The 13,045-nt window shown below is 37.9% G+C and overlaps 1 long non-coding RNA gene across 1 annotated transcript; it reads left to right on the forward strand.

Annotated features, from left to right (window-relative positions):
- The first annotated feature begins 917 nt into the window (after positions 1-917).
- On the forward strand, positions 918-11,061 carry LOC122428094. Its single transcript, XR_006265638.1, has 2 exons — positions 918-1,064; positions 7,886-11,061. It is a non-coding gene; the product is annotated as an uncharacterized LOC122428094 (long non-coding RNA).
- The last annotated feature ends 1,984 nt before the right edge of the window (positions 11,062-13,045 follow it).

A 13,045-nucleotide genomic window follows, 5' to 3' on the forward strand; every position in this document is an offset into this window, starting at 1 on the left:
CTGAAATTGATACGCATAGGTGGCATCTTATTCTTTTAATTTATCTTTGAATATTAGTGCATTTATGCATTATTTCCTGTGTTCATTAGACAGTTTTACTTTTGTGAATAACTTATTAAAGTCTTCCAGTTTTATCTTTTTCTAAGCTGTTTTGTAACAACAATAGATATTGAGGATAGGAATCATTTAACTATGTTGTAGTTACTTTTTGTTCTTTGTCTTTAGTTCTAATTATGGTGTTCGTTTGTTTTGTGTGAAATACATTTTTTTAAGTAGTCCCTATATTTTCTCTTGTGCTGTCTGATTTAAGATTTTATAAATATTTCCCATGTATTTTTCTACTTCCTCATTGTTTTCATTCTTACATGAATTTTCATTATATATAAATTCATTGTGATTTACTGTACATAAAGGATATAACTTTTTCATAATTAGTTCATTTTTCATGATTTATAGCCTTTCTCCACTTATTCAGAATGCCATTTTTTATCCTGAAGGCTCTTATCTACATGATCTATTCATATTTTTCTTAGAGAATAGTCTTCTGACCCAAGGCTAGAACCCATATCTCCTGTGCCTCCAGCTTGGCAGGCAGATTCCTTACCACTGAACCATCTGGGAAGCCAAAAGAACAGAACACTATCTTAAATATTGTTACCTTGTAGGATATTTTTAATACCTTGTAGGATATATCATATATCTTCCCTCATTATCATTCTTTTTTTTTTAAAGGAAAATTCATGTTTCCAGGTAAACTTGAAAGTTATTTTAGGGAAGTTCCTTTAAAGTAATCTCAATGAATTTAAATTTTACTGACTTTTAAAAGCAATTTCCATAAAAAAATAATAATTTTACTACAAAAAGTTAAGAAGGTTAAAAATTTACAAAAGGACAGAAATATCTACAATGATTGATTAACAATTAACTATTCTTAACAGGGGAAAAGAGAAAAGCTTCCTTGTAGGAAAAACTTCACCCTCAAAGCCCTTCCAGTTACAAACCACAATCACAAGCTTGTTGATGCTTCCTCATGTGTTGAAGAATTCCAGTCCCAGTTCATTTTTGTAAGTAAAATTACTTACTGGGCTAATGTTGATATTTTTAAGATGAGCATGCCCTCTCCATTAGGATTAAGCTTTTCAAAATCTTATTGAAAAACTGGGAGTTCAGGTTTTTGAGATGTTTTTAATATGTAATAACCAAAAGTAATATTGCTTCCAAGGGCCATTATAATTTATATATACATACTTAATTCAAAGAATGCTTTCAAAAAATATTTCAACCAATCAGTTCAGTTTAGTTCAGTTGCTCAGTCATGTCCGACTCTGTGACCCCATGGACTGCAGCACACCAGTATGCCTGTCCATCACAACTCCCAGAACTTGATCAAACTGATGTCCTTCAAGTTAGTGATACCATCCAACTGTCTCATCCTCTGTCGTCCCCTTCTCCTCCTGCCTTCAGTCTTTGCCAGCATCAGGGTCTTTTCCAACGAGTCAACTCTTCCCATGAGGTGGCCAAAGTATTGGAGTTTCAGCTTCAGCATCAGTCCTTCCAATGAACACTCAGGACTGATGATCTTTAGGATGGACTGGTTGGATCTCCTTGTAGTCCAAGGGACTCTCCAGAGTCTTCTCCAACACCATGGTTCAAAAGCATCAATTCTTCGGTGCTCAGCTTCCTTTATGGTTCGACTCTCATATCCATACTTGACTACTAGAAAAACCATAGCTTTGACTAGACAGACCTTTGTTGGCAAAGTAATGTCAACCAATAAAATACAATAAATAATTCCTCCCTTTAGATATTGGTGTTGTAGGTTCTATGTGGAAATATCTAATTTTAAAAATAGTTATGTCTTTAGGTTTTCTTAAAGGACTGTCATACACACACAGTATTGAAGCTTGCATTTATTTATTCATCTGATTGCTTTTTCATGTTAGAATCAGGCCCTGGAATTCAGATCTGTTTTCCTATCTTAATTACTCTCTCTCTCTCTCTATATATATATATATAGCTTTATAATGATGCTTAAAATCAGGCAGTGTTTTATCAGTGTTAAATATTCCAACTTTGTTCTTTTTCAAAGTTGTTTTGGATAGTCTTGGTCCTTTGCATTTTTATATGAATTTTAGAATCACTTTGATAAATTTCTACAAAATTCCTGCTAGAGTTTTGACTGGGATTCTGTTGAATCTACAGATCCATTTGAGAAGAATTGACATCTTAATAAGACTATTTTAAGTCTTCTAGCTCATCACCTCATATATTTAAACTTTTAAATTTTCTTAGCAGGATTTTGTCATTTTCAGTGTATAGTCTTTCATTTGTTTTGTCAGATTTATCCCTAAGTATTTTGTATGTTTGGATGCTATTATAAATGGCATTGTTTTAATTACTGTTAGTATATGGAAATAAATTGACCTTTGTATATGAATCTTGTATCTGTCAAACTTGCTAAACTCACATGTTAATTATGAAAGCTTTTTCGTAAAGACTGTCAGGTTTTCTACAAAAATAATCATGATGTCTGTCATTAAAGACAGTTTTAATTCTTCTTTTCCAATGTAAATATCTTTCATTTCTTTTTCTTGCTTTATTGCACTACCTTGAACCTCTAAGGGTATACTGAATAGAAGTACTGAGAACTGATCATTATGCTTTGCTCCTGATTTTAGGAGGAAGGCATCAGTCTTTCACCATTGAAGATATTTATATGATGTTAACTGTGGATTTTTCATAATTGCCCTTTATCAGACTGAGGAAGTACCTTTCTATTTTATGCTTTCAGTTTTATTGAGATATAATTGACATACACCACTGTATAAGTTTAAAGTGTACAGTAATGATATAATTAACATTGATCATGAAGTGATCATCACAGTAAGTTTAGATGAACATCTATCATCTCATATAAACAAAACTAAGAATTAGAAAAAAACATACAACATGTGAGTTGAAAAATATATTGGAGAGAATTAATGGCATGTTTGAAGGCAGGGGGAAAGGGGGACGACAGAGGATGAGATGGTTGGATGGCATCACCAACTCGATGGACATGAGTTTGAGTAAACTTTGGGAGTTGGCGACCGACAGGGAGGCCTGGCGTGCTGCAGTCCATGGGGTTGCAAAGAGTCGGACACAACCGAGTGACTGAACTGAACTGAATGGCATGTTAGATATTTCAGAAGAAAAGATTAGTGAAGGTGAAGATATAGCAATGGGACTATCCAGAATGGAATACAGAGAGAAAAGGGAATATTTAAAAAATGAAAAACATGAACAGAGCATCATTGAGAAGTGGTACAACTTCAGATAGCCCAATATACATGCAATTAGACTCTCCAAAGGAAAAGGAAGAAAAGTTGAAAGAGAGGGGAATATTTGAAGAAATCATGGCCAGAATTTTTCCAGGTTTGATAAAAACTATAAACCCACAGATAAAAAGCTCAGCAATCCCAAGCACAAGAAACATGAAGAAAGCTAAACTAGGCTACATCATAATCAAATTATTCAAAACCATTGGAAAAGAAAATACTTATGTCTTGATAAATTAACCCCTTTATTATTAAGAAATGGCCTTCTTTATGCCTGGTAATATTCTTTGCTCTGAAATCTTCTTTGTCTGATAGTAATATACCCACCGTCAGTGAGTCAGTTCAGTCTCTCAGTCATGTCCGACTCTTTGCGACCCCATGAATCGCAGCACGCCAGGCCTCCCTGTCCATGACCAACTCCCAGAGTTGACTCAAACTCATGCCCATCAAGTCGGTGATGCCATCTAACCATCTCATCCTGTGTCATCCCCTACTCCTCCTGACCCAAATTCCTCCCAGCATCAGGTCTTTTCCACATCGAGAGCTCTTCCCATGAAGTGGCCAGTATTGAGTTTCAGCTTCGCATAGTTCCTTCCAATGAACACCCAGGACGATTCCTTTAGGATGGCCCCACTGGTTGAGATCTCCTTGCAGTCCAAGGGACTCTCAAGGTCTTCTTCGGCAGAAGCAATTGGCAACCCACTCCAGTTTACTCTTGACACGACACATCCCATGCGACGGAGGAGCTGGTGGGGCTACAGTCCATTGGGCTCACCGAAGAGTCAGACACAACCTGAGCATCTTCCTTTCACTAAAAAAAAAAACAAAAAAAGAGCTCTTCTCCACAACATCCACGTCAAAGCAATCAATTTTTCCACATCAAGCTTTTGTCACAGTTCAACTCTCAAATCTACATGACTACTGGAAAAACCATAGCCTTGACTAGACGGACCTTTGTTGGCAAAGTAATGTCTCTGCTTTTTAATATGCTATCTAGGTTGGTCATAACTTTCCTTCCAAGGAGTAAGCGTCTTTTAATTTCATGGCTGCATCACCATCTGCAGTGATTTTGGAGCCCAAAAAAATAAAGTCTGACACTGTTTCCACTGTCTCACCATCTATTTCCCATGAAGTGATGGGACCAGAGGCCATGATCTTAGTTTTCTGAATGTTGAGCTTTAAGCCAACTTTTTCACTCTCCTCTTTCACTTTCATCAAGAGGCTTTTTAGTTCCTCTTCACTTTCTGCCATAAGGGTGGTGTCATCTGCATATCTGAGGTTATTGATATTTCTCCTGGCAATCTTGATTCCAGCTTGTGCTTCCTCCAGCCCAGCGTTTCTCGTGATGTACTCTGCATATACCGTAGTTCTCTGTCATTAGTGTTATCCTAGTTGAAACCTTTAGTTTCAACCTATTTGTGTCTTTTTATTTTTAAAGTGTGTTTTTTCTTGGCAGCATGTACTTTTGGGTCTTGATTTTTTAATATAACTTTGTTATTTATAATCACTAATCTTTTCTATATATAATTTCTGCCTTTTATTTGGATTATTTAAACTATAATAATAATCTAATGTGATTATCCTTACTTTATATCAAATTATCTAATAGGATATGGTTTGGTTTAAATCTGTCATCATGCTTATTTCCTATTCCATTTATTCTTTGTTCTTTTTCTCCTTTTTCTGCCTTTAATTAATTAAATTCCTTTATAATTCCATCTTATCTCCTTTTTTTGATTCATTCACCATAACTCTTTGTTAATTGCTTTTGGGTCTATAGCATCCATGTTTAACTTGCCACAGGCTACATGATAAGTGAAATTATTCCACTTAGTGTATAATATACATATCTTACCATAGTATACTTTTATTTCTCTTCTCCAGCCTTTTTGCTACAGCTGTCATACATTTCACTGTACATATGCTATGAACCACACATTACATTGATATAATTTTTGTTTAAGCTGTAAATTATCTTTTTAAAAGATTTAAATAATAAGAAAAAAAGGTATATGCTACCCATGTAGTTGCCACTGCAGGGCTTTTCATTCCTTTGTGTAAATCCATATTTCCATCTGGTATCATTCTGTCTGAAGGACTTAACTTTAATACTCCTTACAGTGCAGCTATGCAGGTGATAAATTCTTTCAGCTTTTATAAAATCATTACTTAGTCTTCTAAATAGTCATTATTTAGTCTGGAAAAATCTGAACAATCATTATTTAGTCTTCATTTTTGAAAGATATTGACAAATTCTGGGTTGACAGTTTGGGACTTTGTTGTTTTTAGTTTTTTTAAGATGTTGCTCCACTATATTCTCATTTGCATGCTTGCTAATCAAAAATCTACTCTCATTCTTATCTTTTTTCTTTGCTAATGGTTTTAAATAATTTGATTATACCATAGTTTAGCTTTGTTCATGTTTCTTATGCTTGGGATTTATTGTTTCTCTATCTGTGAGTTTATAGTTTTTATCAGACTTGGAAAAATTTTGGTCATGATTTCTTCAAATATTTCTTCCTCAACTTTTCTTCCTTTTCCTTGGGGGAGTCTAATGACATGTATACTGCGTTGTCGGAAGTTGTGCCACCTCTCACTCACGCTCTGTTCATTTTTTTGTTTTTTAAATATTCCCTTTTCTCTCTGTAGTCCATTCTGGATCATTCCTGTTGCTGTATCTTCACCTTCACCAATCTTCTGAAATTTCTAATCTGCCATTAGTTCTCTTTAATATATTTTTCACCTCACACATAGTAATTTTTAAGTCCAGGTGTCCTATTTGATTCTTTTTTTATATCTTACATGTCTCTGCTTAACTTTCTAACATATATGATACAGTTTTAATAATTTCATTAATATCCTTGTCTACTGATTCTAACATTTGCTAGTTCTGGGTTGGTTTCTGTGGATTGGTTTCTCTGTTATTATGGCTCATATTTTCTGCTGTTTTGCATGCCTGGTAAATTTTCTGTGCCAAATACTGTGGATTTTACTTTACCAGATGCTAGATATTTTTGTGTCCTATATGCTTGAGCTTTGTTATGAGGTGTAGTTATTTGGAAACAATTTGGCTCTTTCAGGCTTTGTTTTTTTTAAGGCAGGACCAGAGCAGTGCTCTGTCTCAGGCTATTTGTTCTCCACCACTGAGGCAAGACTCTTCTATGTACTCTTCTGGTACTGGCTGGTGGGAGTAAAATCTGTGAGCTCAGGGTACTCCTGATCTTTTCTGGCCACTGTTTCCTCAGCCTTGAGCAGTTTCCTACACACATATTCTGATCTTACTCAGGGCAATACTTGACAGGGAGCTTCTGAAGATCTCTAGGTTCTCCTCTCTACTATTGATACTTTGTTCTGTAAACTGTAGGCACCTTGGTCTCCCCAAATACTTTGCACTACCTCCTCAACTCTGTCTAACCGGCTCTGCCTGGGTTTCCTCTCCTTGCACTGAGGCCTAGAACTCTCTCAAGGCAGTAAGTTGGGCATTCATAAGGCTCATCTCTTTGTTTCCCATCTCTCTGCAATCTCTGCCTTCCTTGCCTGATATCCTTATGTGCAAAACTTTTTTATACCTTTTGGCTGTGTGTTGAGGTCTTACTGCATCTTCGTCGCCACACACGGGCTTTCTCTAGTTGCAGTGAGCAGGGGCTACTCTTCATTGTAGTGCACTGGCCTCACTGTGGTGGCTTCTCTCTCGTTGCAGAACACAGGCTCTAGGGCACGTGGGCTTCAGTAGTTGCAGCATTCAGACTCAGTAGTTGCGGCTTGCAGGCCCTAGAGTGCAGGCTCGGTGGTTATGACACACGGGCTTAGTTGCTCCACAGCATGCGAACTCTTTCCAGTCTCCTGCCTTGGCAGGCAGATATCCTTTTACCATCAGGGAAATCCTGGGGTTTTTTTGTCAATCCAGTCTCTTATTTCATCTTGGCTGAAAGCAAAGTCATTTTCACTAATTTTAAGTAACAGCTTCTCAAAATTATTTTATGTTTATATGTCAGTGGTGTTTTTGAATGAAAAAAGTATACCCAACAAACATACCATAGCCAAAATAAATACAGAGCGCTTAAATTATCCCTTTATAAATCCAAGACCAGAGTCCTCTCTAAATCCCTAACACCCAGCCTGAGGACCTGCTTCAGTGCTTTCCTGTCATCCCTTATAAAGTGAAATATTCATCAAATAAAGCAATTCAGTTAAAAGGTTAAAAATGTAAGGTTTTTTTTGATAGATAAAACTTAAACTTAGCAGCCCACACTTAGGGACCAAAACTGTCATGGTCATTGTGAGTGTCATGCTGTTTGTTCATAAGCAGATGCCTACCTCCAGGTGAGAAGGCCTTCCACCTACAGGATTCTGCCCTCCTTGTGTATGCCAGACCTTAGACAAAGATGGGGACTCTAGGCACCTGAAATATCCCTGTCCTCTCCCTGTGGTCTTTGAACCTCTTAGTATCACCAACTTAAAAATGTTCTCTAAGCATAGTATTTGGAGAAATAACTGAGGCCTAGTTATAATTTTTTTATCTAACTGCTTATCTGTCTGGTTTAATAACTTGGTGTTTATGTTTTTAGGAACATAGCTACAGTGTGATGGACAGTCCAAAGAAACTTAAGCATAAACTCGATCATGTGATCAGCGAGCTAGAGGATACCAAGAGAATTCTGCAGAATGTTCTAGACCGAGAAAAATGTTTCCAAAAATCATTGAGGAAGACAATCAGGGAATTAAAGGATGAATGTCTCATCAGTCAAGAAACAGCAAAAAGACTGGAAGCTTTCTGTTGGGACTGGTGTCAAGAGAGCACAGAACAAGACTATATTTCATGAAATAATTTCATGTTATGTTCTACTTAAAATTGGTAAAATTGATATTGGCTTTTAAGGAAATAATTCTCATTTACCATCACTAAATAATGTCCATCATTCCGTCATTTAGAGTGCCCTTTGGGTCCTCTGCAGCCTGATGCATTAGAGTTATTATCCAAAGGCTTTTTTAAAAAGATACGTACTAATTTTGTGCTAGTTATCATGTTTTGGAGTAACTTGTGAGAGTTATATTTTTATAGGCCTAAACTATATGGGCTTCCCTGCTGGCTCAGAGGTGAAGAATCTACCCGCAATGCAGGAGACCTGGGTTTAATCCCTGGGTTGGGAAGATCCCCTGGATAATGAAATGGCAACCCACTCCAATATTCTTGCCCAGAAAATTCCATGGACAGAGGAGCCTGGCGGGCTACAGTTCACGAGGTCACAAAGAGTCAGACACGACCGAATGATGAACACTTTCAGACCTAAACTAGTGCCAGGTCACTATTTTAAAATGTTAAGAGATCAAGAAAATTCTGTAGGACTAAGGAAATGATTTTAGATCAGCTACATTAAGCTCTCGTAGTCGAAAGTGGACACTTCAGCAGCATCAGATTTTTGGCTTCAGAGAAGTATCTTTGCTTATAGCACATGTCCATCTAGAATCCAATTCAAGGTGCTTTTATTATCAATAATACCAAAAGATGTTTTTACAAGGCGTCCCATGGTAATGACCTTGAGAACATATGGTGCAGATCTTTTGGCTTTTAAGGTTGTTCAGAGCCGAGTTAAGACCCCTGATGAGGTCTTATTTTTTCAATATAGTACATCATTTCTCCTCACTAGGAGCACTTTGATGTAAACCAGCATCGCTTTAACAAATTTTAAAGAGGATCATAAATCTGATTTTTAAATAGTTACTGACAGTTCTTCTGAACATTTTGTTTCATGACTTATTTCATCATAAAGGTATATCTTCAAAATCTGAATGCCAGTAGTAACTGGTTACTTTTCATGCTGTTTTGTGTTTTGCAGAAAGTAGTATTACTAACATTTTTTTAAGGTACCAAATACAGAAGAAACCATTAAAAATAATGATGTGGCTCTTCTAGTTAAAATAGGAATTAGAGGGTTATAATGTCTTCCTTTAATTAGGAGACAAGATTACTATCTGAGATTTCATTTAGAGAAATAGATAAGCAACAATTTTAGAATAGCTTCTTACTGAATTTACAGAAAAATAACTTTTAGTTATTTTCTGACTGATCCAAGAGTCAGAAATTTATCTCCTGATTTCTTAGTAAAAACAACTGAAATGAGTCATAAATACTGTGGGTTAGAATAAAAAGTACTAGCCCCAAAGCAAATTCTACTTTGAAGCATGTATATATACATAAACTCCATTGATATGTCTGTGCTATAATAGTTAGAATTTGAATATCAGTTATTTCAATATGTTAACTAGAAATGAACTGCTTTTTGTTTTAAAATGTTCATTATAATTTTATTTGTGTTATATTAATATCAGTAAGGATACGGTCACTTGAATTTCTTATATTCAAGAAATATATAATGCATGTTATATTTTTATGTAAGATTCCAAACCTTCCCACTAAATGGGATTTTTACCCACATTTGAAAGATTAGCATTATGCTAAGAAATCACTGAGGTGCTATCTTTTTACTACCTTTAAAGTATTCTTTAGCTACCCATTATTTATTTGAGTTATTTAATTTTGCATTCATGGTGGACATGCTAATGGAAATTGGGGTATGATCTTAGGTTTTTAAAGTCAGTGGGCAATGGAGAAAAATAAAAGGATATATCCAAACACTGTGTGTCCAAATTCTAGATGTCTCCTGGCTGCTTAAAATAAATCAAGCCCAGTAGACCTTTCCGAGAGTCAGTTCCCAGTTTCTGCCTCATCACACAGTTACCACAGTCACTTTTACTACTGGTGTTCTGTGTTCACAGTGAACTAAAATTTTGTCTTCTTTTTCAGTGGTCATAGTGTCATTGACAAAGAGTGAGCTGTGGGCAAAGGATTGGTATCATCAAGAATCTAGAGCTGCCCATTTGTCCCTTATGGAAAAAGGATTACCAGTAGAAATGTGACATAAGAAGTAGAGTCCTCCCCACCTACCGTCCAGGCAAATGCCTGAACGTGTACATACCTCAGTTCCTATAGCGCAGATGTAAAGAATCTGCCTTCAATGCAGGAGACCTGGGTTCGATCCCTGGGTCAGGAAGATCCCCTGGAGAAGGAAATGGCAATCCACTCCAGTATTCTTGCCCAGAGAATCCCATGGACAGAGGAGCCTGGTGGGCCACAGGCCTGAGGACGAGCCGTCCTGTACAAAACAGAACCAGGACCAGGCACCCCTCACCCCCATCCAGAGGATCCTTAAGCAGCCAAGGTCAGCCTAAGCATTTCACTTTGCTTTCAAGCTTACAATAGCCTCTGGATCCTGGAGCAAACCCTGGTGGGCCACAGGCCTGAGGACGAGCCGTCCTGTACAAAACAGAACCAGGACCAGGCACCCCTCACCCCCATCCAGAGGATCCTTAAGCAGCCAAGGTCAGCCTAAGCATTTCACTTTGCTTTCAAGCTTACAATAGCCTCTGGATCCTGGAGCAAACCATTTTACCAGTTCAACCTCAGCACCAAATCAGGTACAATGGACTTGATGCAGTGTTTTTTCTCATATCAACTTCAAACCTCTGGAAATAGACTTTGGTTGCTAAAAGATAATCACAATTACACCATTGTCATTAATTTGAGAAAAGATGAAATTATTTATATGTATTTAGTCTTAATAAAAAGATAAAAGAGGGTAAAGAATCCATTATGTATTTGAAAAATAAAATGCTTTTTCTAGTAATGTGCTCTATGTGGTTTTTATACACTCAGTTTCCAATAAAATGAGCTGAGAAAAATCAAGAGTATGTATACAGTGGTATTGCTTTAATTTCGCCTGCATTTTTCCCTCCACCAATAACTCTGCTGTCTTTTAGAGTCTGCTAGATTAGGTAACCCAGGCGGCAGGCCAGCTTCCACCACAGTATGCATCCGCCATAGACCCCTTTCAGCCCTCTCCTTTCAGCCTTACTCAAAACTGGCAGCCTTGATGTTACCAGTATATAGGCAAGAGTAGTATTCTTAGATTTGAAATGTGCTGCCATCAGAACCTAGAGATACTTACTAAGCATCGTGCTTCCTTATTCATAGTGGGGGGCTTTCGTGGTGGCTCAGACAGTAAGGCGTCTGCCTACAATACAGGAGACCCGGGTTCAATCCCTGGTTGGGAAGATCTCCTGGAGAAGGAAGTGGCAACCCACTCCAGTGTTCTTGGCTGGAAAATCCCATGGATGGAAGAATCTGGTAGGCTGTAGTCCATGGGATTGCAAAGAGTTGGACATGACTGAGCAACTTCACTTCAGTGCCCTGGTGGCTCAGCTGTTAAGGAATCCACCTGCAATGCAGGGGACCTGGGTTAAACCCCTGCATTGGAAAGATCTGGAGAAGGAAACAGCCAGTATTCTTCCCTGGAGAATCCCATGGACAGAGGTTGCAAAGTCCATGGGGTTGCAAAGAGTTGGACAAGACTGAGCAACTTACACATTCACATTTCATATTCATAGTGGGAGATAGAAGTTGTACTACTAATTTGTCTTTCACTCAGAGGGGATGGTCTAGCATGCCCTTGGTCACTGGACTCCCCCCACCTCAAATTTTCCTGGTGTGGTTGAGTTCAGTCACTAAATCATGTCTGACTCTGCAACCCTGTGGACTGCAGCATGCCGGGCTTCCCTGTCCATCACCAACTCCCAGAGCTTGCTCAAACTCATGTCCATCAAGTCGGTGATGCCATCCAACCATCTCATCCTCGGTCATCCCCTTCTCCTCCTGCCTTCAATTTTTCCCAGCACTGGGGTCTTTTCCAATGAGTCAATTCTGAGCATCAGGTGGCCAAAGCATTGGAACTTCAGCTTCAGCATCAGTCCTTCCAATGAATATCCAGGACTGATTTCCTTTAGGATGGACTGGTTTGATATCCTTGCAGTCCAAGGGACTCAAAAGTCTTCTCCAACACCACAGTTCAAAAGCATCAATTCTTTGGCACTCAGCTTTCTTTATGGTCCAACTCTCACATCCATACATGACTACTGAAAAAAACCATAGCTTTGTCTGTACTGGCCTTTGTCAGTAAAGTAACATCTCTGCTTTTTAATATGCTGTGTAGGCTGGTCATAGCTTTTCTTCCAAGGAGCAAGTGTCTTTTAATTTCATGGCTGCAGTCACCATCTACAGTGATTTTGGAGCCCTCAAAAATAAAGTATGTCACTGTTTCCACTGTTTCCCCATCTTTTTGCCACGAAGTGATGGGACCAGATGCCATGATCTTAGTTTCCTGAATGTTAAATTTTAAGCCAGCTTTTTCACTCTCCTCTTTCACTTTCATCAAGAGGCTGTTTAGTTCCCCTTCACTTTCTGCCATAGGGTGGTGTCACCTGCATATCTGAGATTGATATTTCTCCCGGCAATGTTGATTCCAGCTTGTGCTTCATCCAGCCCGCCATTTTCTCCTGGCAATGTTGATTCCAGGTTGTACTTCATCCATCCCAGCATTTTGCATGATGTACTCTGCATATAAGTTAAATAAACAGGGTAACAGTACACAGTTTTTATGTACTCTTTTCCCAATTTGGAACCAGTCCATTGTTCCGTGTCCAGTTCTAACTGTTGCTTCTTGACCTGTATACAAGTTTCACAGGAGACAGGTAAGGTGGTCTGGTATTCCCATCTCTTTAAGAATTTTCCACAGTTTGTCATGATCCACACAGTCAAAGGCTTTGGCATAGTCAATAACGCAGAAGTAGACGTTTCCTGGTGTGATAGACCCCTGAATTTTGTGAGTTTCATC

Source organism: Cervus canadensis, chromosome 26 (assembly GCF_019320065.1).
Source record: "Cervus canadensis isolate Bull #8, Minnesota chromosome 26, ASM1932006v1, whole genome shotgun sequence".
Taxonomy (NCBI): domain Eukaryota; kingdom Metazoa; phylum Chordata; class Mammalia; order Artiodactyla; family Cervidae; genus Cervus; species Cervus canadensis.